Source organism: Cuculus canorus, chromosome 12 (assembly GCF_017976375.1).
Source record: "Cuculus canorus isolate bCucCan1 chromosome 12, bCucCan1.pri, whole genome shotgun sequence".
NCBI classification, from domain to species: Eukaryota; Metazoa; Chordata; class Aves; order Cuculiformes; family Cuculidae; genus Cuculus; species Cuculus canorus.
The window spans coordinates 20,960,029-20,985,476 of NC_071412.1; the positions used below are offsets into that span (position 1 = coordinate 20,960,029).

The window sequence follows — 25,448 nt, forward strand, 5'->3', positions numbered from 1 at the left end:
GTGCTGTGGGGGGGTGCTGTGGGGCAGGGGCGATGCTGTGGGCGGGCATCGCCCGGCGCCGCCGCGGAAGGCGGGGTGGCCGCTATGCGCCATGCCCGTTCCCGGGCGGCGGGCGCTATTCCCGCACGCAGCTTCCCGGGCGCCGCCGTCTCGGTGCGTGGAGCCCAGGCAGGCAACAAAGAGCGGCTGCGGCTGCCCCGCGTCCCCGCTGCCGGCCGGTAAGGAGCGAGGGGCGCGGAGCGGGGCTGGGTAGGGGGGCGCCCCGGTTCTCCCCTTGACATCGGGGCTGGGCGCTTCCCGCCCCATCAGCGGCTGCCCCATCCCCATCTTCTCCTCCATCCCCATCTTCTCCCTTATCCCTGTCCCCATCTTCTCCCCATACCCATTTTCGCTCCCATCCCTATCCTTTCCCCCATCCTCATCTCCGTTTTCGCTCCCATCCCATCCCCATCGTCTCTCCAATGCCTATCGCTATCCCCGTCTTCTCCCCCATTCCTCTCCCCCATCCCAGCCCTGGGGTCCGGAGCTGGCTGTCCCTGCGGCAGGGTTGGCTCCGCCCGGGGGAGGCGCAGCCCTCGGGCGGCTGTCGGAGGCTGCGAGCTCCGCGCTCGCCCGTTCCCGCCTCGGCTGCCCTTACCGGGAGTTGACGGTAACGCGGGGACGGAGGAGGCAGCCCGGGCACAGCGCCCGTGTTGTGCGGGAAGGCGGGAGGCTTCAGAGTCCGTTTGTCTCGGCGGAGCCCCCGGGAGGGCGCGGGCAGCGCTCCCGTACTGCCGCACCGCCGGCAGTTGGTGTTTCTGGTTTCGTGCCTCCAGTGCAGCAAACGCGTGAGAGAGGCGAGGCGCTCGCTCCCCTCGTGAGGGCTGGAGGGGGGAAAGCGGCTCGATGAAGAAAGAATACTTGTTTTTTTTTTGCGATAAACAGCATTACAACATGGTCTATCTTTCCCCTTTTATCCCTCCCCTTTTGAACAGTTTTTTGCATATTTGGGGGTTGTATTGCCGTAACAAAAGGAACAGGGATGGGGATGGGGAGAGGCAGAGGATGCTGCGCTTGGAGCTGTACCGTGGCTTATTTTGCCTCAGGTAGCAGCCTGCGCTTTCAGATTTGCTACTCTGCATCCTCAGTGTCGTTCTGATGGTTGTTGCGTGCTGGCAAGGGTGTACGATAAAAGAAATTTAAATAAAGGCAAGAGATCATACAACATTTGTAGTACAGAGACAACATGCGTTGCAGTGATGTTTAAGAAAAGTATTAAATTACCGTGATAGATTTGGGTAAAAAATGCAAGTATTGTTTCAGTAGTATTGCCTGGTCAAGGCCACCCGACAGAGCCTGTCCCTGGAGAGGCTGGGAAATCCATCCGCAGAAAAGACATTTCGTGTATTGTGCTTCTTACCCAAGAATCCCTCGTTACTTAACCAGCAGAGCTGAAACCCAGAAACAACTGCTACTGTAGTTTTACACGGTTGTGTGTAAGCATCAGTATTTCAACCTAAGGTAACTTTGAAAGGGAGGAATTTTAGTGTAATTCTTATTGCTGCTTAAGTAAAAATGCAGTATGTGCTGGTTATCTTTGGGTTGAAAAGCATAAGATTGAAGTTTATGTTAAAGCATAAGATTGCAGTTATCACTGTATAGCCCGGATTCTCCTCTGTATGGGACAGACCAGGATGAAAGAGCTTTTCAGTATATTGTTCTATGAGTACTGAACTACTAAAGGGGAAGCCACTGTTCTTACTCCACTTCGAGCTCATAGGATTTCATGCTGCAGACTTGACCTTGTAAGCCTTGGTTGTCAGGCTTTCTGAATCTAAATTCTGTGATAGTTTATCCCTTATCTGCACTTGGAAATATCTAAAGCTATTTTTAAAAATTCAGTGTTGCCTCTAATCAGCAGCTGCATTATTGCTTCCCCTTGATCCTCTGATCCTAAAGGAAAAGTGTACTTGAAAAGGCCATAGGCACTCAGATCTTTTTGTAAATGTCTTAAGATTCTAAGGAAGAATCTCAAAAAGCATATTTTGGTTAATGCCCGTTCAGGCTGGAGACCGGACTTGAATTTAATCAAGAGCGAGGTCTTTAAAAAGTGACCTTTGCTTAAGGCTGTGAATATGAGTAACCACTTCAAGTAGCATAATTTTACCATTTCTCTCGCTGCTCTGATAAGAGCATTTGCTAGGAAATAATTTGTGAAAATACTGTGGTTTAAGCCTCTTCCAGTTCATGTTCCTGTGCTGAAGCTCCAGAAATTTAGCAAGAAGCGATCTGTTCCTGGCTACCAGCTCACAGAGAGAAAACCAGAAGATCCTGGTTTTGTCCAAACCAGAATCTTGCTTGTAGCTTTTGAACGCATCAGGTTTTAAGTGCTTTTTCAGACTTTTTATATCCATTTCCCTTGCAATCTATGTTTAAGTAAACAGGGCCATGCTTTCACTCTTTAAGCCATTGCAATGGTAGAGGCTGGGGAGCAGCCCTGCCATGGAGGCCCAGGCGTTCTGGTGAACAGGAAGGTGCACGTGAACCAGCCGTGTACCTTAGCAACAAAGACAGCCTGGAGCGTCCTAGTCTGTATGAACAAGACTGCAGCCAGTAGATCAAGGGCAGTAATTTTCCACCTCTGCTCATCATTCAGTAGACTGCATCTATAGACAGTGTGCAGCTTGGTGCTCCCTGGTACAAGAAAGATAACAACTGGAGTTCCACAGAGGCCACCAAAATGGTTGGGGCTGGAGGAGAGGCTGAGGGAGTGGGGCTTGCTCAGCCTGCACAAGGGGAGACTTTGGGGCATCTAACAGCAGCCTTCCAGTTATTAGGAGGTCTTCAGGGAAGCGGAGCCAGACTCATCATAGTGGTATGTGGCAGAGTATAAGAGACAGTAGGCATGTGTTGAAATGAGAGGTTCAGACTGTCTATAAATAAAAACTTTTGCCCTGCAAAGAAAATCATACAGGGGAATAGGTAGTCCAGAGAGGTTGTGTGGTCTCGGTCCTTGGAGGTTTTTAAGGCCAGACTGGATAATGCCCTGAGCAAACTAATTGGGCCTCACTGATGACTTGGTTTGAGCAGGGTGTTGGACAAGAGACATCCAACGTTCCTTCCAACCTGAATTCTTCTATGATCCTATGAACAGTTGTATGTTTGTGCCTATCCAGGCATGATACAAGAAGCAGACGTGTTCCCAAAAGTCGGATTTTTTTTTAGGAAGAACTAGAGCTTCTACTCTAGGGCAGATCCATGCATCTCAGCAGAGATGAAGTGTAATATTAGTATGATACATTGGCCTCTGTTACACATGTAGTAGTACATTACTATTAGTACAAACTATCACCTTCTATAAGCCTTGCTTGAAATATCTTATTTTAATGTAGGTACAAACAGAAGTAAGAACATACTTCTTGCAAGCAGGAACCTTTCTACGTAGTAACTTTCCGCACTTCTGTGAGGCAATTAAAGCCTTGCAACATGAGTGCAAGAGACATAATGGTAGTTCTTACAGCTGGCGAAAATAAAGCACTGGTGTGGTTATGTGCACTTCACAAGCTAAGAGGAAGAGCTGAAAGCAGAATCAGAATTCACTGGTTTTTAGACACTCCACAAAACGTGCAATTGCTGAGTCAAATGTTCATTATAAATACTTTGGATACTTGCAGATGCTTTTAGTCTGCTGGTGAGAGCATTAAAATCTTAAGGTTTTTTTTCTTTCCTTTTCCTGAGGACCCATTTCCCTTTGAGAGTTGTATGAAAAGCAGCTCAAGAAAGCACCATGAGTTTCTTGAAGTGTGCAGTGCTTAAGGCTTCTGCTGCTGTGGGAGCCAAACATGCAGCACTTAGGCTTTATCATGGCATCCATGAAAAGAGTGCTTTCATTCCAATTCTCAGTTTTGCTTGAACTTAAATCTCATCTTGGCTAATGACGCTATTTTCCAGAAGGAAGGTCTTATCCAGTTGGTAAAGCCACATATAGAATGAACTGTTTGTTTCTGGTGCTGGTAGGGAAATGCACTGTCATTTGAGTATGTGACATTCCTTTCCTTTTTTTTGTTGCAGTACTTACTGTCTTCGTTCACCTGCTGCAGCAGAGGAAGGTGGCTTGAACTTCAAGAGGAGTAAGTTAGAGCTGAGCAGCGACTGATAAAGAAAACTCTGGGATTAATAGGTACTTCCAGCTAAGCAAAAGAGAGAGAACTAGAAGCCCTGTAGGTAGGGGTGATGAGGAAGAAGTGTCGTTGTTATCAGATGATAAGGTTGCATGAAATGTTGCTGGAGATGCATGTTCTGAGTTATACATGTGCATGAAGAGATCATTTTCTTTTGAAATAGAAGCAAATGAAGAGGGAAGGAAAGCTAGAAAAAAATGTGTACAAAACATCTTGGAATGGAGAAATATGTCAGTTATAATGTGTGAGCCAGTGTGAGGTTTGACGTCTAGATAAGTATTTTTTTTTTTAGGAACGTTTGTGAACATGTTACCAGCTAGCATTATTTCCAGGCTTCTGTCTTTCCTTTTAATTTCTGAGACCCCCCTCGTGTCAACTACAGTCTTTGCAGAAATTCGTCTGAAATATGTTGGTTTTATTCCTGAAAATTTCTACAAGAGAGAAGCCTGGCCTGGCAAGATTTTCTTCTCTATGTCGTCTACCTCTGTGTGTTAAGGGTTCACAGGATCTAGTCCTTGAAGAATTTAGTGAAATTCTTTCACTTGAATATAGTGGTTAGATTTAGCTAAGATACTGTAACGTGGTCATAGCAGGAGAGTTACTTCTTAGTGTCCTGAGTATAGCAGCATCTTAACAAACAGACAGTTCACAACTCAACCTAATAGCTTTGTAACACTAACTGTGTGTGGTGACACTGTTCTGGTGGGTGTGCAGATCGAGGTGCTTGACCCCTGTAGTCCAAAATATCAAGTGATGCTGTCTAACACACAAACACAGGGGTTTCTTGGTTCATTTCCATTTTCAACGGTAAGGTATTTTTCTTGCAGAGACTGCAGAAGAGTAATCTCTGTTTTCCAGTTGTTCACTTTGGATTTGTTGTGAGTGACAGCCAAGTGATTATCTTAGCATGACACTGCAGGGCTCTCTGGAGGATTAAGTGAGACAGTAATTTCAGTAAAAATTGAACAGAAAATTCATGTTTTAGCAGATAAACAGGGATGGAGAATTCATATTCTTACGTGTAGGCTTTCATCATTCCGTCTCACTGTGTTAAAAAGTTGGAGTCCACAGATAGAGCTTCATTCAGTTGTGGTTTTAGGGATGACATCAGAATGATTTTCTGGGATCACTGTGTGGTCTGCTCCTCTGGACAAGCTGCTGAAGACGGAAGTGTAGGAATAAATATAGAAGACCTTGCATATCTTGGGATTCTAACAGTTGATGTAAACCTTAGTTGCACTACAAACTAGCAACAGATAGTAGTGACAGTGTCACATCAATTCTCCACAAACATGCTATGACTGGACGAAACATTAGCTGCAATTCTAAAACCAAGGCAATACCTGCCTCGAATTCTATGAAACACAAGACTATGAAGTCATCAGTGTGCTGTCTGCATTAAACCAGGATAATCAGCTACATTCAGGCTCAAGGTTCTGTCTCTTTCTGGTTCTCACTTATTCCAAAAACATTTAGACAAGTATTTCTAAACAGCACTTTCCCCCTCTGTATAAGCTATAGGGTGAGAAGCCCAAGTTCCAGAAGGACAGCACCTATCTGAAGAGTATTACAAGAACCTCTCAGAACCAATAGCTATGTTTGACATTCAGTGTTCTGGTTCAGTGAAATAGCTGATACTATACAAGATAGAGAATAATAAAGAAAATCAGATTCCAACATGGCCCTCCACCTATTTACTGCCTTCATGCACTAAACAGAAGAAAAGATACTTGGGTGGGCTTTGTGGCACCCAGTGTGCCCTTCAAAATCAGGAGATCGTCTGCTGTACTTTACTGGTTAGCCTGTCGTTCTAGGGAGTCTCGGAAGTGCTACTTAACTTTGTCGTCTTCTGCCCCAGCAAAATGGTAATATATTCATGAGTGCCTGGTTACTGAAGCAACTGGAGCAACTGAAGAGAATGAGCGTTGCAGAGACAAGATTCTGTTCTTGAACGACACAGGGGTTTAATTTCTACGCACCCTGCCCCCCATCACTAAGAGTGAGCTGACCTTACAAGCAATTGACTTTATACTCTAGAATCACTGAAACCAGCTACCACAGAAATACCATTTCAGTGCAAAGGCACCCTTCGGTTTAGTCAAATCTTAAAAAAGGCCTCAAAACTCATACTCTAGAAGCCAAGAGAGATGCCTTTTCAACATATCAGGGAGAGTGCAAGGAGATGAGATTGCTTGGCTTTTGGTTCAGTAGCAGGATTGCCTCAAAGCTGTTATGCTCTTCAAACCCACACCAAATCTCTCTCCTGGGAATGAAGTCTTGTATTAAACACTGTTACTAAGCATATCCTTTTTTTTTTTTTTCCCTTTTAATGTTTTCTTCTAATCCATAGATTTTTCTCCCTATTAAGGATAGCCATCCTGGCTGCTGCCAGGGTTCACAGGGTTGCTCTGCTGTCTTGAGTTTCAAAGACCACTACAACTACTAATGTAGAAATAATCATACAGGCAGTTACACAAAGAACACAAACATTCCTACTCTTATAAACTGCTGCAGTGTGCCAAAGAAGCGAAGACTTGCCTTGGTTCCAAATTCTCACTAAGCAGCGTTGTTGCCATGCTACCAGAACTGCTTGTCTTGATATTTAAATTTACCCTTAAGAGATTTGCATTTAAAAAGAATGAACTGTTAACAGTACATTAAAATATAAAATAACCTGACATGACGTAAGCCTTGTCACCAATTTGTTCATGTATTTTTGACCTCTACAGATTTTTATTTTCTTTCCTAAATAAACCCCACCATAATAACAAATCTCAGAGATGAGTGAACCGGTGGAATATGGAAAGGTTCTGTTTGGTAGTGCAATGAAGGTTTATATCAAGGGAGGAATATAAATTATAGTTTCAATACTTAAGGAAAATGTGCATTTTGCCTGCCTCAGTAAGTGCCTCTTGCCATCTTTCATAGTCTCTGATTTAGCACTACAAAGGGAAATCAGACTATAATGATATTTTCTTGTTATTGCTGGCTTGTGGAGGAGAACGGAATGTTATTTATATGTGTGTATGTGTGCATTTTTATATATAAAAAATGTCCTTTGGGCACAAAATCTTGTGTTACTGGAAGACAACTCTTGATTGGAGATAAGGCAGCTTTAAAAATAAACTTATCACTGTGATATTCTTAGCCAGTCAATCACTGTGGCTTTAATTATGTAAAAGTATTTGACATATTACAGCCCAGGAGATAAGAGCTGTCGCATACCACATGATAGAAAGGGAAGGAATTCTGTTGGTGACTAGAAATTCCATGCTCAGTGCTGCATCAGAGGCATGAAATCAGCAGTGGAGAACACTTCCTAGTAAATACGGATTTGCATTTCATTTCTGATTCCAGTATTGTGAAGGTTATTGGTAGCAGAATTCGTCATTCCTGGTAAATGACCGTCTGCTTTCTTGATTATATTACTCTATTAATATACTGACCTGTAATGTAGCTGACCTCGTGTCAGTTTATTGCAGCATAAGGTGTATACACTGGTACTGTAGTTCTCTTATACTGCCATGCTAGGTAAGATTTAGAATTTCAACTTCTTATCAGACAGTGTCAAAGCAAAGGAAGTAAATTTCATGGCCCTGTTTTACAATTAGAGTGGAAATAAGTTCCTTAATAGTGACCAGCGTCATCTTGAATGATAAGAGCTTGAGTTACTGGTTTTGTTTCTGATGGTACTTCACATTTTTATAACCATTCATAATAAATATAAACAAGCCAAATGCCATCCAGAGTTTTGAACCAACTGTTTTATCAGTAAGTAGTCCATGGTGTTACATATCTTCATCTATGATGATCCTAATTAAATTAATGTAGTAATTAAAGTAATGTAGTAACCTACTATAATACTGGTAAATACCATCTCAAGGCTGGGAAACGTGGAATCCATATGCTGCTGCTCTGTTTCCCACCTTCCCATGCTCTGGCACAATGAATCTTGTCTTAGGATGAAATCCATATTGTAACACGTTGGGCCCATGGATACAATGACTGTCATCTCCTCAGGCTGGACTGGTAATAGTCCTGCCCCTTCCTCTCTTCTCCAGAGCATCCTGTGAGGCTCAGCGGGAATGGTTTCTCTTGCTAAGCTGCATGCCACGCTCCCTGTCACAGGATGAAGAGTGTGGAGACCTCACATAAAAAGGCAAGCAATTGGGGAAATTAAACCAGACATTTTTGAACAGCAAAGTTTGAGGTTTACCATACAGGTAGAACTAAACTATACAATGTAGTAGTATCCTGAGTGAAATGGAGGAGCTTGAGGAAAAATTAAAAATCTTTATTGTAGTGGAGGCTACAAGCCAACCAAGTGTATAGCACCCCTCTGGGGTAGGCATTTGTAAGGACAGCTGTAGACTGTCACTGCTCAAAAGGGTGACCAATCTACCTAAATAAACTTGATGGTTTGGTATCTTCTCTGTACATTTACCTGATAGAGGAAAAGAATATTGCAAGAGTGTAAAAGCATGGTACAGTGCCAATATAATTTCATATTACAGTAGATATAGGGTGTGAAACACTGGAGTAAATCAATAGCACACAGACTAAACATTTACAGAAAACTTGGAATAATAGGTATGTCCATAATTATCAGTCAAAATAGTTTAAATGTACTCAACTGCAAAATCTTGATTTGGTTTTGCTATTTAGTTGGATTTTGCTGGCTTAAACCATGAAGATAAAAACAATTACCTTTACAAATGAATGTATTAAATGATTTTGTTATGTAAATATTAATTGCATGTGGGGAAAAAAGTTCTCTTTTGTGGAGACTATGAAAGGATGGCTTTGCTTTCTGCTTTGCCACTGCTTCCGTTGTTGTTCTTGACCAGTACTGTGTCAATGTGTGGATGTGTTTAGTTTTGTTTTTCAAACAAACTCCCCAAATTCTGCTTAGTTCGTCTGTCACCTGTAGACTTACTTATAGATTTTTAAGCTCTTTGTGGCAGGAATGTCCGCAGAGTACTTAACATAATGAAATCTTGGTTAATGGACTTTTCCACAACACACATCATTTAGGCTTTATTTGCTCCCAGCTGACAATTGTTACTACAGCAAATACAAGATGAAGAATTAAATGGAAAGGAAAATATTATGTTCAGGGCTTGAATGTGATAGAGGGATATCAAAGGGCACAGAAGTTGATTATAGCCTTGCAGTACTGGGCTAAATAGGATGGTACAAAGTTGTATCCTGCAGGGAAGCCGCCTAAGTGCCTGTCGAAATCCGTTGAGAGAGCCTTGAAAAAAGACTGCACAGTGTTAGGTTGTTGTTATTTTACAGTTGTGAGCAACTTCTGTTATTAATGGGCTGCAGCGTATCTTTATTTTTAAGTGGCTGGAAGCTATCCTTTGATTTGAACTGGCTGCAGCTCAACGATATTTCAAGACCTCAGTTTTGGTACAAGCTGCAAACATCCCTGCAGGTCCCCAGAATGTCCCACCAGAACCAGCTGTGTGTCTGTCTGTAACGTAGGGAGACCTAGTTACCATGAGGAGGCTGTCATGGTGTAGTTGTTCAGACCACAATAACTAAACTTAGAAAGATGAAACCTCGTTGACTTAATGATAGAAAAATAGGAATTTTATGTGTTGTTAGAGGAATTGGTTTACATTTGACTTTCCCAATTAGCACAAAACCTATCTAATTTGTGTTCTTTACGGAACATATTCTGCCAGCCTTAATGCTTTCTGCCATATATATGAAATGGTAGACAAGACATTACTTATTATAAACCTGATTCAAAAATGTATACACATACAGTCCTGAGCGTCAATTGAAGGTGAACCAATCTATTTATGAACAAATAATCAAAACCCTTAGGAATAAGTATGAGCAAGACTCATTGCCATTTACATTCTTGCCTTAGTAATGAGAGAGGCAGAGTATCAAATTGGAAAATTCTGAGATAAATACAAACTGGACTGACCCACAATGTGATGTCTCAGCTAAGATATTTCAGTAATCTGTCAACAATTTTATTTTGAAAGGAAAAAAATTAATCCTCAAAAGCATTATCCAAGTGCATAGCTACATTTGCTGAGACCCTAGGGAATGCGTTGTTTATTTAAATGTGTTAAGCAAAACAGAATTGTCTTAGGACAGATGAAATAAAATGCAGTGGAAATTCTTCTTTTCATACTAGTGTTTATATCTGTCTATCTCTAAAGCTTTATTAATAGTACCACAGTCCTTTGATAGTCAATATGACACAAGTAAGGTAATAGACAGATATGGAGCATGAGTCTTCCTATGTGTAGGTGTCTTCCATACTGCTGTCCATCTACAAACTTTCATTTTGCTGGGTACAGTACCCTTGCACTGCAGGATTAATTCCTTTTATCCAGTAGATCTGTTACGTATGCTTTTTTTGTCATATGATACCAGTATTTTACATGCCGCAGTTAGGTCAGCTGCAGTCCAAAACAAATGTCATTTAGGTGAATTGTAGATCTAATTAACCCCACTGGCACTGCACCTCATTCGGCTCTTACTAATGAGAATGGCTGAAGCTGTATTAATACTTCTTGGAATATTGCATGAGAGTGAATTTTCAGCCTTCTTCCTGTTCCGTGCTGCATTGTTGCCTGTGTGGCCTGTGAATTACTGATAGGGAAAGTCTATCTGCACATGTGTGAAGAAAAGCTAAAAAAAATCAACGCAAACCCCAGACTTAAAAGTCTCCATATAGCTAGGATTTTGATAGATCACTAGAAATCTCTGTATTCCCACCTCTAGCAGAGCACAGGACGGCAGAGAAGACAAAGAAGAGATAGCCAGCTATGGCCTCCGGTGCTTTCCTGAAGCAGTTATTTAGCTCGAAGGAATTACATGTATACAGTCAAAGCCTATTCAAGAGCTGTAGTTTAAAAAGGTATAAACAGTATAGTAGGAACTGCCAAAGGCTCAGGCCAGTCTGGTAGACAATTTCTGCTCTACTATTTGTGTTTACTTTTGTTTTCATGACATCGTTTCAGCTTTAGCACATACCTGTAGAGGGCAGAATCTAGAGTCACCACTGTTTGAAACAGTTGTTTTTCCTATAGTGACTTGGCACAAGTGAGATAAACATTCAGTTATCAACATGAAGGCCTAAAGGAAAACATGCTTCCATCAGCAGCTGATGTTACAAGGGGAGCTATGCTCAGAAGTGATTGGGGTTTCATCCCCCAGCAACAGTGTTGTTTGATGTTTCCTTGAATCATAAAGATGCCATTGTGTTACTTCAAAAATCACATAAAATCAAGATGCCTTTTTCCAAAGATGGTCAGAGACTTTAATAAATATTCGGTCCCTTTCTTGTCTTACCAGAACCATCCAATACCAGGAGTAAAGCACTGCTTTGTTGCCCTACTTTTTCTGAGAAAGCTTAGTTCTTAAATTTCAACAACTTCTTCAACTAGACAAGATCAACATGCGTCCCTTCTCCTTTACAAGCCATTAGGATCTGATGGGATAAGGTTGGTGCATCAGAGCCTAGGCAGCTAATGATGTCTGACTTCCTAGCTTTAAGTGCAGCCTTTTAAACAACAGAACTAATATACCTACAGTTTCAGCACAGAAAAGTCTGTTCAGTCAAGGGTATCACTTGAACTTTGCCTGCGGAGTTCTTGTAAAAGATAGCTCCACCTTTACTGAAACACTTTTCCAAACTAGAGTAGGCACCTGAGATAGCTAAAGTCATATTTTTTTGAAGAATCCTTTAACTGTGGGCTAATTGGGTGTTTTATTTCATCCACATACATTCTGTATGTTGAGTTTGAAGACAATGTTCCCTTACATCCCAAAAGATGAAAATTCCTTCTAAAATAGTGCTTCACGCTTGATGCTATGTCATATGCTTAATTTTGAAACATTCATAAAGGTTTTTAATTATTTTCCGAAAAACAGAGTGGTGTTTTATAGCAATCACTACTCTTTGCAAAGCATTTGAGTGATGAGTTGTCTCTGAAACCTCAAGACTTTCCTAAAACTGGTACTTGGAGCTGACTCTGTCTCCTTACCAAATATTACTGTCAGAATCCACAAACCACCACTAGTTGTCCCTCTGCCCTTCCACTCAGATTCATTGTTTCTCAAAGAGAAACAATGGTATGTTTTGGAAGTTATCAGGGACTTCAGAGTGTGTATTCACTGGAAGATAAATGTTGTTTGTTCTTTATGTAGCATCAGAAAAGAAAGGCATCTTTGAAATCTTCTGTTTAGGCAAGAAAGATATTGAGTGAGAAACGAATGTAAAACATAGCTCCATCCTCCAAAATAAAAGATCACTTTCTTTGGTATTGCAATTTCATGGGTAGAAATCTGCATAGAGTAGTCAGTTGTTTATCTCCTCAAAGCTTTTACGTAATTGGCACTTTTTCATCTTCTGCCTGTAAATTATAGGCAGTCATTGGTGAAGTATCTGAGCAACCAAGAAGAGAGTTAACTGCTTTGCCTCTATATGTAGCTGCATACTTGGATCCATGGGAACATAAATGCATCCATAAATGCATTCTTGCTCTTCAGCTAGATACCTGGAAAAATGGACCCTTAATGGTATACAGCTGTGGCGTCTGGTATAAATATGAAGCAGATAACAGGAATCTATTTGGTTTCTTTAAAATGTAATGTTAGGAAGAGATTGATTTGGGAGAAAGATGCGAGTGTACAAATATAGCTAAATCACATAAAAACGAATACAGATTGTAACAAATAACTAAGGATGATATAAGCAAATTGGGTACCAAATTTTGTATGAAGCGTGACTTGGTGAAGAGACTTTTTCCAGCTGTCATTCTTTGCACTGATAGTGCAAGAGTAGAGACAGTTTACATCTTGGAAAACTCAGTCTGGATGTGCCCAATTTAAACCTTTCTTAACGTGATACTACAGTAACATTTGGAAATAGCTCATAGAATAGAATTGTAAATAGGCTTTCTCTAAATATTCACCTTACTAATTATCTCTTTCTGGTGGAGTTACAAGATCCTGGTTCTTTAATGTACAGAGCATCTACAGCTGTCATGGGAGACTTAAACATTTGTGTAAGTGCTTGGTACTTGTTATGAAGCTGAAAAATCTGTCTATATGACATGGAAACTAATCTGCAGAGAACCAGAGTTCAAAGGAACTACAACTCCACCTACACTAATTTAGGATAAAAGATGATATCCACAGTTACAAGATACTGATTCCTGTGGGTGATACATCCATAGCTGATTGCCCTTTTTTTTAATGGCACTGAATAATGTGCTGAAATTGCAAATTTTAGGATGATGGGCTATTTTTCTTTGCAACTCAATCAAGTCAATTCTACCAAGGTCCTCTGTATCCAACAATCCAATAGTGAAGAGCCTTTTGGCCACCCTGTTTTTCATCCTTTGTTTGCTTAAATTATTTTCTATTAAGCATGAAGGGCAGATATTTTTCTAAGTTCACTGTTAGGTTTCACAGATGTAGGTTTAAGGAGATTATTTATGCTTTAAGATTTAATATCTACTAACATGGTGCTCATTTGCCTGATACCACTAGGGAATAGTTCTGTCATTTGCAATTTATAAATCCTCGTCTTCAGACATTCAGGTTTTCAGATAGCTGAATGTTTGGAACATCTTGCAGTTATTAAGACTGTGAATTTTATCTCAAAAAAACTAATAGTTTTTGTTTAATCAAAATGATATATGCTGTATATTTGACAGGTCCAGGTTTGGGGTTGTTTGTTTTTTTCTTTTTAAATGTAGATAGACTAGATAATGATAACATGGTGGCTTTTTGAGGAGTCACCTTGGGACTCTTCCTTAATTTTGTGCGTGCTTGATGAGGAATGCTGTTTTCTTGTGCCCTCTACTGATAATTTGGTGATTAGCCTTCTGAAAGGGCAAGAGCTGAGACTCACAGGCACACGTTCAATGCTTCTTCCTTCCAAAACCCTTGCATCTGGAATGAAGAAGGCAGACTTGTGCTCTGTGTGCCAAATGAGACCTGAAGCTCTGGCAAAGATTGTAAACAAAGATGTGACTGAGCCTTACATCAAAGCCTCATGATACCTAAGATCAGGTAAGACTGTAAAAGGGTTGCAGTGGCTTATGAGATCTTATATTATGTGCAAACAAGCTATTCATATTGCTGTAGGGGCAGCTCCGTGTGATATGCTTTGATACATTAGTGCTTTATTCCCTGTAGTAGTCTAGGTGCAAGCTGTCAACTGATGAGTTTCTGTCACTTCCCTTTTAAGCAATATTCTACAGTTGCATAGGTGTAGCAGTCCGTGCTCATAGCTGCTTTCCCCTGGCCCCGTTCATTGCTAGGCTTCACGTCGGCTCAGCTATTTCCTATCAGATCGTACCAGAGTCAGAACTGTCAGGTCCAGAGAGAACAGGAGCTCTCCGAGACTTGCCAGGCAATAATTGGTAACCTTCTCAGAAAGTAGGATGCTTAAAACATTAAAATGCAAGAACAGAAGGTGAAATCAAAATGTGAGTCTGGCTTGGAATGTCTGAGCTAGCTAAATCTTTATGCTGCTTTCGAAGTACATTGCCTATTCTTTTATAATTAAAGCTTGATATTAATTTTTTGTGCTGCAGTGATTGATTTCAGAATAATTCCTGTGCAGAAAGCTTAATAATAATTGTAATATTATGTTAGAAATTTGAAAAGAGCCCTCTTTCTTTCTCGGTGCTATTCATCCTGTTCTTGGCGAGCAATTCCCTATGCTGCGTTTCTTGTGCTGTGAGAGCCATTCTGGATTGCTGATAGACTCAACACTCAAGCAGTTTGTAGTCAAATGACCAGATGCCTTGATTTGATCATTCTGGGCTGGGGTGCTGTGAGCTACCAAAACCAGGTCTAGCATTTTACAGAGAGGCTGCAGCGCTTGCCCCCTGCAGCCTTACCAAGAGCTCGTGCTGTATTCAGTTTTCTTTGGGCTATGAAAAACTGACAGAGAACAGAATTTCCCCTCTCAAGTTTTATTATGTTTTCAGTGCTGCTAAAACAGAAATGTCTATTCTGTTACACTATAGTTTTGCAATAGAATACATTGTAAGCGTATTTTGGTACTGCCAAGTGCCACAAGAGTATTAATATTTCATAGAACTTCCTCCTGTATTAAAAAATAATACTTTCTGTGCCTTGTCTGACATTCAAACATTAGAAAAATACAAAGAAACCAGAAAGGTGACAAAAAAAGAGGCAAATAGTTGTGTATCTTTTCTGCACCTGTGCAAAAGTCATTTTTGTTCACTAGAAAGCTGAAAGATGCTGCAAGATAAGGAATGAAGAAACAGGTAAGGCTGGAGGCAGAGCCTCTGGGTCCACCTGCCGCCCTCGTGTGTAGTGGGAAGCTTCAGTAGGTGCTGCAGCACAATTTTGGGGAAAAAAAACTTCCCTTCTAGAACTGCCGAGTTACACAACACACATACAGTGCAATACTAAGAAAACATAATTTGACCTTGAAAAAAGTCAAAAGTTTTTTTGAACAAATCTCCAGAAAATACTCTTTGTGTGGAAAGGTACTTGATTTGTGTATTGAAAAGAGGAATTAATTCTTTGGTGAGATGTCTAAACTGAATTTCTTACATGTCTCAGTGGTGTTCACTAAAATTGCTGATACAGCTATCTCCAGTTTTAATACAGTTGTGGCTGATCCTGACTAGATTTACTCTGTTTTGGTTTATAATTGTGCTAAAGCTTTGAATGAAGTCCGTTCGTGCGGCATCTTGTACTACATACAGAAGTACCCCTAGGACGTTGTATAAATTAATATTCCATCCATGAATGTAGCTAGTAGTTAATTTGGCAGTGAGTAACAAGAGACTAGATTACTGATTATTATAATCAAGTTGAACAGAATGCTCACGTGTATGCTGAAGCAAAGTATTAGTTTATTAGTGATGGCCTTTTGCAATCCGCAGCCTATTTTAGTAATGTTAATGTAGCAGATTAAGAAACAAATAAGAACAGTGGTAAATAGCACCAGTATTTTTAGTTTAGAGAATTAAAATTTTATGACTGGCATAGAGCATTTGAGTTCACAGCATCTTCAAGTTTGGCATAGGGAAATAAAAGAATTCTCAAGAGTTGACTTTTGCTATGACCTGTCACATCCTATTATGCTGTTTCCGACTCTTTCTGTTTTAAAACAAAACAGACTTATAATTTATAGAAAGGAGAGGAATTGAAGGTCAGTAACTGCAGCCAGCAAGTACATCTGGAATAATACCACGATTGCTGTCAGTGACTGTTTGGAGCAATTGTGTCCAATGATCATCCTAAGAATAATTAGGTCTTGCCACCTGGGAAGAAGCTTCACAAAAATACCATAAGGAAATATTAATGAATTACAGTAATCAAATAAAATCTAGATAAACACAAGAAAATGGCCTCTTAAGCACACACAAACAGAAATGAACAAATTAATCTCTTCTGTTTGTGTGTATGCAAGGAGAAGAGATGCTCTTGAGCCTCTTCACCTGGGCTTCAAACATCTCTGCCCCAGTTTTGTTTGTGACAACATGGCTGCTCTACATTAAAACTCTTTCTAGGTTTTATTTCAAAACAATCATAATTTAAACAGAAAAATAATAGACTTTTTAGTCTTCCAAATGAATTGTTGTGCAGTGTCACAGGGCCATATATAGCCTGATATGATATATGTCATCCTTAATTGGTGTTTGTGGCAAAGATGTACAGTTGTGCTAAGGAAAATGCTGATTAGTGTTGGCTGTTAACTTCAGGATGAATAATTAATTCCAAAAGCCTGTCAGACATTGTGGATCTAGTAGAGATTGTGGCAGAAAAAATGGTCCAGCTTTTCAGCTAGTCCTGTAATCCAGTTTCACTGCCAGCGTTTTCAGTCAAGACTGTTTTTGGAGTCTTCTACCTGTGGGATAAATGCCATCAAGAACAGTGATAAAACCCGGTATATTGAATGATTCAGGAATTCAGTGATTTAGGAGTGCTAAACTGAACCCCTATCCAGTTGAGCAGTGCTTGGGGAAGGACGAGGCTCTGGGTCTACCCCATGTCATCTCAGAAGGGATAAAATACCATGATAGTTGTTAATTTACAAAGCACAGTGCAAACTGGGGTTTTTTTTTGTCATTGTTCCACCGGTTATGATTTATTGGGTGGATTCAGACTAGCTAGTACTACAGTATTTAGTATCGTTATTATAGAAACACCTTTACATTTAGATGGAGAGAGTCCTTTAATCCTTTCCAGAGAGATGGGGGTGGTGGAATCTCCTTTTACCTTAAATAAACAGCTTGTATTGCTTTGGAATGGGAACTTTTTGGTTATCCTTAATGTTTGAAAGTAGACTGGAGCTACCATCTTCTGCTTCTTACTCTTCTGCCTAGCTTACATTTACTATATTTTCATTTAGAAGACACTGCTAATTACAGATTACCTCAATGTGCACTTTGATCTTCTAGCAGATAGGAGTTATGTGCCTGCAGTGTGCGCTCTTGATTTGGAATATATTTTTTCCATTACGTTTGCACATTGGTGCCTTGTACTGCTGGTTTTTAATAGTGTATTTATCCATGTGTCCTATAATTTTCTTGTTAGCTATCCTTGCTTCCTAAATCGACAAAACATTAATTCCTTAATTGATCTGTTGCAAATATGTTTTAAAAATACATAGCTGTCTGTTCTGCTTGTTCCTGATATGCTACTTTCTACATATGCTCCTGTTTTTGTCTCTCTTTAATCAGTTGCTCTAAGCCTGCTTCCTTAACATCACCCAGATCTCAGCGCTCTGTACAGATGCAAAAAATAGTGGTCATGCTTAAAAGTGTATTTGCTGGGTTATTAGGCTAATTCCTCTGCATTGTGTCAGGATTTCAGTAGTTAAAGAATTTGGAGGAAAAGTCTTAAATTCACTTGAGCTTAAATGAAAGGTGAAAAAGTACAGAAAAAAAAAATCTCAATTAGATCCGGCTTGTCCTGAACAAACAAGATATGCTGCCTAGAGGCTGCAGTTTTGCAGGAGTGTAGTTGTAGTCTAGCAGGCTGGCTCAGAATTGGAAACAGCATTCTCATTTGTCATGCAGTATAATCAAATCTGATGCAGATTTGCAGACCTGCAGAACAGTGATAAGGCATCAACACTTATTTTTATGCTGCACAGAGTGTAAACAGGACTAGTTTGGGGTATAATGTAGTGGATTTTTGCCAGTGTATCATTTATTGTCTGTAATTAGTGACATGCAGCGATTTTCTATGCAGAGCAGTAGCAGTTTTTATTTTCTTCCAATTACTTGCCATAATTGTGTATCTGAATGCAAAGAAAATCTTTCTCAAGATGGCAACTAGTAATGTAGGAATAGAAAACACTGGGTTTGAGAGTTTACCCCTCGTTATGTAGCTAATCCTTAGCCCTTTCAGCAGTTTTAGAGCCTTTAGTTTTATTGCTTGCATAGTAAAGGTGACAGTATTCATACAGTTAAGCTGTTGCAGGATTGGGCTTTTTCATTACCAAAGCACTAACCTTTATTTTTTATATGGTGCTCTACATCCCTTTTGTGGAGACCTGTGAAATGTTTGTTCCCCAGGCTGCTGCTTCACAGCTGATGGTGATTTTTTGGGCTGCAGTTGGAGCAGAATAGGAAAATGAAAATAAATAAGAATAGATAGCTTGTCGTTGTGGTTAGAAGTTGAACTGATGAAACTGAGAATTATCTTTGCCTATCTGTTTAAAATCTGCGGTGACTACAGTAATATGAATTAGAGGCAAATAGGAACGTTTTGGAAGGATATTGAGAGACATCTCATAATCCTTGAAGGTTACAAAACAACTGATGAGGTATTTAGAGCTTCTTAGAACCCATGGAAAAGAATTACATGTATTCAAGTTTTATCTGTTCTTCCACATAATGTACATGGACATCATTTACTTATTGACATTTGCATGATGTATAGGAAGGTTTGTTTCTTCATTCAGTTTATTACTAAGGTCTCTCTGCGTTACTTCACATCCATCCGTTTATCTTGAACCGCACTTCAAATCCATACCTTCAGCATCATTTATGAAATAATCTATTTCTGGAAAATAATGAGCAGAATAATTTATCTTAAAATTTCAAGTCAGTTCAATTATATGTTGACTTTAAATATCCTTGTATGTGTAATTTTGTATATGTATGTTTTTTCATCAACTCTGATGTTTAGAAAACTGATGATAAAGGTAGAGATTGTACAAACTGTCCTTGGAAAAATGACTCACGAGGTCTCAGGTGCAGACAAAGCTCTCTGTACCAGACTGCTGGGCTAACTTAACGGAAGTGGAGTCGATGATTTTGTAAGAAAAATACTAAGGCATTTAGAAAGTGGGAATAAAGCAGGCTGTAAACTATAGTGTCACGTGCTATCTAAAAGTGATCCCTAAAGAATTCGAAGAATACTTAATTTTCTCACTATGTCACTTTGAAATTAAAGTTTTGTGATTATAAAATTAGAAATGTTGAGATAAGAAAAGAGATTATGGCAAAATACATACTTCCTCAAATGTTTTTACGCTCTTGGTATTTTCAAGAATCTTCCTTGTAAAAAGAATATAATAGTGATCTTACTATAAAAGCAGGACATTCTTTGCAGTCCCCAGATATTGTCCGAATGATTTGTGCATTGGGAAGTAGCAGTTTAACAAGGAAGCGCAATTTTCTGCTAGATTTGTTGTTCAGTAGTGTAACAAATATCTAGTCATAGTAATCAGAGAAATTAAGAGACTGATCAGGTTTTGTGTACAGTTAAAATCTGCATTAATTTTCCACCTAGAATGGATGCAAGTCAAATAGGAAATTGCTTTTCCTAACAATAGGTGAAGTACAGGTTATCATTACTAGCATGTCATCTAGTAAGCACAGTCAGCGTCAGAATATTGGAAGTTCATTTTTGTTTCCTTTGTTCCTATGTGCGCCTTGATTTGCAATACAATTTTTGTGACTGAGTCCCTGCTGAAATGTATCTCAAAAAAAATGCAGTGAAATGAAAAAGAAACTACAACTGGGAACTTAATGAATGAGCCATGTACTCATTCACTGAAAATTCAAATTAAGTCCAGTAATTTCACTAATAACTTGGAGAAAATTAGTTCTCATCACCCAGGAGTAAATATGCCAAGGAATAAGGATAAACTCTCTCTAGGAATGGTGTCATATATCCATAGTGTTTTTTGTAGGTGTTTTATTTCACTTTTCCGATTTTAAATGTTTTATTTGCTGAAGTCCCAAGCACTGAGATACTGTGCAGTCTGTTGGTTTTGTTCTCCATGCTGCAGCTAACAAAATGGATGAAAGCATATGGTAATAGTAAGACTAGGGATTCTCCATCTTCACAGTACTGTACAGATATTTTAATTAATCACCCCAATACTGTTGCAGAATGAGTAACTATTATCCTCAGTTTCACTTATCTCTAACATTTTGTCCTTTTTTTTTTTAAAAAAAAAAATAGAATACTTCAAATTTGCACAATCAAAATTTGGATGTTCTACTTTATTTAGCATCTGGGACCTCTGAGTGCAGTACTTCAATGAAATCATCATATATTAGCATATAAATTAAGTCAGTCTTGTATTCTGAGTTTCTCCAAACAGTTTCTTCGGAAATCAAAGAAACAACTTAATGTTAAGTTGCTGGCAAAGCAGAAAGAATTCTGTTCATGTCCCAAGTATAAGTAACTGAATGATGTCTGTCTGGTTTGATATAAAGAAACGGAATAGAGTTTTAAGGTGATGATTACAAGATCCGAGCTTGCTCTTTAAGAAAAAGATCTTCTGAATATAAACCGTCATAACACATCATCTATGTCAAGTAAAAATTAATAAATTTGCACTTTCAAATTTCACATATATTTTCACATGGAGTAACTGATTAGGAATAAAATGTCTTTTTTCTTCCTACAGAACAACCAAGCAACAAGGTCTGTCTCCCTGAAGCCCCCTGCTCCTGAAGTTACCCCTGATAATATACCCGTAATTTATTAATCAACTTGACTTATCTATTTGTTGTATGAACTCTAGGTTACTCAGGACTATGGTAGAAGCTCTGAGGAAAGATTATTTTAAGAAAAAACCTGGCATACTCATTATACCTGTCCACTAGGCATAGTTCCTATGACTCTTTATGGAAAATATGTCCTTTGTGCAACATCTTGGCTTAGTAGTGTCTATTTGCCATCTTTTACCCTGGTATTTGTAGAAGCATTATTCTCTGTTTTGGTGGTTCCTTTACAACTTCATGCCCTAACATGGGGATGAACACTTCTCTTCTGCCCACACAGTCAAGTACAGCACAGGCTCTTCTGATTCTGACCCAGTGGGAGGTGTCCCTGCCCATGGCGGGGGGTTGGAACTAGATGATCTTTAAGGTCCCTTCCAACCCAAACTATTCTATGATTCCAACAAGGAAGTTATTCCCTCTTTGACCTTTAAAATACATACTTGCTAAAGCTTTGTTTGCAATCTGTGGGGTCAGGTCAGATTTGCTAGGAGACCTGGCAGTGTTTCTGAGAATGCTTGGGTTGGGATGCTGCTGTTTATGCATTCAGGGTGCATATGTGGGTCCGTGGGTTACACTTTGAAAATGCTGCAGTATGGTGCAGTGGTACATCAGCTCACTGCCACCTTCTGGCACCGGTCCCAAGGGCTGAATCTTATCGCAGCCAAGTTTTGCATCACTTTTAAGCCCTACTGTGTAAAGGACTTGAGCAAATTAACTGATTTCTTAACTGTAGATCTCAAGGATGTTATAATAAAATAATGTAGTGATATAATAACATACAGTGAAGTATAAATGGCAGATTGTATAATCCTATTGCACGAGAAATGCATCTCAATAAGGAGAGAGAATGTGTTTAGAATGCTATGGAACCAAATTATTACAGCAAGATCAATTAGACATGATTGACATCAAAGGCCTATTTAAATTACTTCAGTAGGAAGCATTAATATCTAGAGTGCAGCTTCTAGGAAGTGTGCCACATTAGCTGGAACTTTCTTTCACAGACTTTTAATAACTGAACAGATAATTTACTGAGCGTGGTATAAAAAACTGCGTCTCTTAAAGCCAAATAGTTACCTAGACTATTAACCTTAAACAAATTTCAGTTTTTGAAACAGCCCTAGAAGTTGTTTTGAGTAACAAACCACTTTCTCTCGACGTTTTAAAAGACCTTAATTTCTCATTTCTGTTGAGAACTGTTACTTGCATGACTGCAGCAGCAGTTGTAGAAGAGCATAAGGGAAACCAGTGCTACGAAATTTGTAGATTGAAAAACCAGCCACACTGAAATACAGAGAACTTTCTGTTTTCACTTCCTGTTGTGATAATTTCAGGCATTTTCATTACAGAAAGTTCAGAATTAACTTCAAATTTCCTGTAGTGTGTGATAAGGGAGAGAAGTAACAATATTTTGGTGTACATGTAGATGTCCTATATAATACCTTTGTAGCCCAGTTTCAGCACTTTTTTGAGGACTTTTCTATCTGTTTGCAAGGGGAGGGGGCGGAAATAAAACAGAAAAAGTTTTTATTCCCTGTAGAGCTAAAGGATTCTACAGAGCTACAATTAAGTTGGAATATTTTTCAGGTACTTAGTGTGCGTTTCCATCTCGGCCACATAGTCTTGGGGCACGTCACCTCAGGCATACTCAACCACATCTGCCAGTACTGAAATGGTGGCTACAACTAGATCCTATCTTTGCTCAGTCGTGTCTTCTCATCAGGCAAGGCAACACCAACATGCTAAAACATTCAGCAGACCACTGATCTTTGCTCTACGTCACTTGGGGCTGGGAGGAATCCCATCCTTCCTCGGATAAGCATAGCGGTAACCTCTGAAAGCACAGACGTGTTCCTGTACCTCTGCGTGATTTGCCCCTCCAGTGCTTCAGCAGCACAGCAGGCACAGAAGCAGCTTGTGAAACTGGGATTTGGAGAACCCAGTTCTGGAATAGCCCTATACAGTGATATTATTAAACAAGGTCCATGGTAGTAGTTGCATGGTTATTGACAAAACACTTGGACTATTAATGATATCACTTACTCTAGGTCATGTGTCTTCATGATCTTATCCAGCTTGTGCAGAAATGTCATTTGTCTTCCCTTGAAGATAAATGTTTCCACTACCCTTCTGCAGAAATAATCTATCTAATATATTGACATCCTGCAAATTCACTATGAAAATTCTATTTTGCTCTACTACCCACCCACTCCAAGTCCAGAAAAGTCAAGAGAGGCAAATGGTGTGACAGTACTGGTGTTTACTGTGATTGACCAAGCACTACAGTCTCTGTTCTCATTTGCAGGAGTGTATTGGCTTTTACTTTGTAGCTGAACCATGAACTTCTTAAGGGACATGAAAAATGTTAGTGTTCTTTTTCTGACTGTCCACTGCAAATATTATGTCTATTACTTTGTAATAAGAATAGTAAACCATAGTAGACTCAATTAATTTCCTCTGGCTAAGCAAACTGCCAGCACAGGAATGATGCATGTGTAGATTTCCCATTTGCTTGGGAGAGAGAAGAGAAGAGAAAGGAGTATGATAGAGCTCTTTACCAAAACTATTTCAGGTCGTGCTTCTCAATTTTTGTTATACTAATAATTCCTTTTCTCCAGTGCAATAACATGTAATTTGAACTTAACTTGTGCCTTTGTCCAGTAAGAATTAGTAAAAACATTTATAGAGTATAGGAAATGATCCCACTTTCTTTAGACGATGACACAAATTAATTCTTTTTAGAGAATACCATAGGTAAGCGATAAAAAAAATATTAAAAAATAATTGGATTTTACTGCAAATTTTCAGCTTCCATATGCATGTCATGTTCATTGCCTTAACCTATTTAAAATTACTTTTGAGGAAGGACTGCATGATCTCTAGGGAGATGAATGAGAACTTCAGTCTTCAGAAGTTAGTCAAAGCTTTCATTACAAACATAGATATGAAATAAGTGGAGCACAGAGAGTGCCGTGTCTCCTGGTGTGAGATACCCTGCTTGTTCTAAGTTTTAACACTTCTGGAGAGCAGGTGAGATAATCTAAAGCTATCTAAAACTACCAAGTGGTTTTACTAAAATTCTTTCCTTCTTCCTCCTTTTTTCACCCATTAGAAGTTCAAATTTGCCCCCACATATCACTCCAAAAATAATTTATTACTTTTCCAAGGTCATGACTTCAGCCTTGCTTATAAGCCTAGGTGATTTCCTGACATTGGTCAGAAAAGGTAGATTTTTACTTCTGTATGATTTCAGTATAAGGAGTATTCACCAGTGACACAGCTATGTCAAAAGTGAGCAATTTAACACCAAATTAAAAGAATTTGTATTGTCTGTACTTGAACAGATGGTATCTTACTCATTTTGTGAGCATAAATTACTACTAAGCTTAAAATAATTTGTTCCCTCCTTAGAACTGTAGCCAATAACTTACTATCTAGCTACAGGAGTTTTCACACTCACCAGCTCAGCCAGTGATCCAAAGGCGAAACCCAGCTCTTGGAACATTATGTTCCTTTTGTGACACTCTTGGGAGGACCTCAGGCCTCTGAACCAAAGGCTGAATATGCATTTATTTCATTTGTGAAATAATACTATGTATCATCTTACTATAAAAGCTCCAAACATGATCCAATACACATTACCCACATAAATTAAAATGAAGCTGTTTGTGGAAAAACAGTGCAACAGAAATTATTTAAGGCCATTTCCCATACCTATTGTAATTTCAAATAATATATTGATAGTTTATCATTTTCTGTAGTTTTAGTGTTCCTATAAAGCTGAAAAGACATTTGAAGGGAATTCCTGTGCTTTGTTTTTTCCTGTTCTCAGGAACATTTTGTGCTCAGCTGTTCGGGCAAATTTCAGCTAAGGTGTGAAAATACAATTGACGAATGAGAAAATGCTGTTGAAGAATGGCCATAAAATAATGCTAAACCCTTTAAAATCTTACAGGTACACAATTTGATAAATGTACATTGATCGAGGTGCCATAAGGCAAATACATAAACAAAAACATGAAAAATCGAGGGCTACTAATTCTACAAACCCAGTGAAAAAAGAACCATACTGATATCCTCTTGCATCCTATCCCTCTTCTGTGCTGGTTTATCTTATTGCACAAGTTTTCTTCTATAGTGAATCCCCTGCCTGCCCTCTGCTTTGATTCCTTAGATCCTTCTGTACTTAAGACTCTGCTTGTTGACTTCTGCAGAGGTGTGTCCAGCTGGGTCACTCTCCCCACAGTGAGGTTCTCAGCGCTAGTGTGGACACTGATCATCACTCTGG

General features: G+C 39.4%; 1 protein-coding gene across 3 annotated transcripts in view; it reads left to right on the plus strand.

The window, feature by feature from the left end:
• The first annotated feature begins 59 nt into the window (after window positions 1-59).
• The window catches only part of APBA2 (amyloid beta precursor protein binding family A member 2), a 79,748-nt gene continuing 54,359 nt past the window's right edge, over window positions 60-25,448 (plus strand). For 2 of the 3 annotated variants that reach the window (XM_054077144.1, XM_054077146.1), the window contains exons 1-2: window positions 60-218; window positions 4,051-4,109. The gene's annotated coding sequence lies outside the window, so the exon portion shown is untranslated. Of the gene's footprint in view, window positions 219-4,050; window positions 4,160-25,448 lie in introns of all 3 variants that reach the window. The other variant, XM_054077145.1, reaches the window with a different exon arrangement.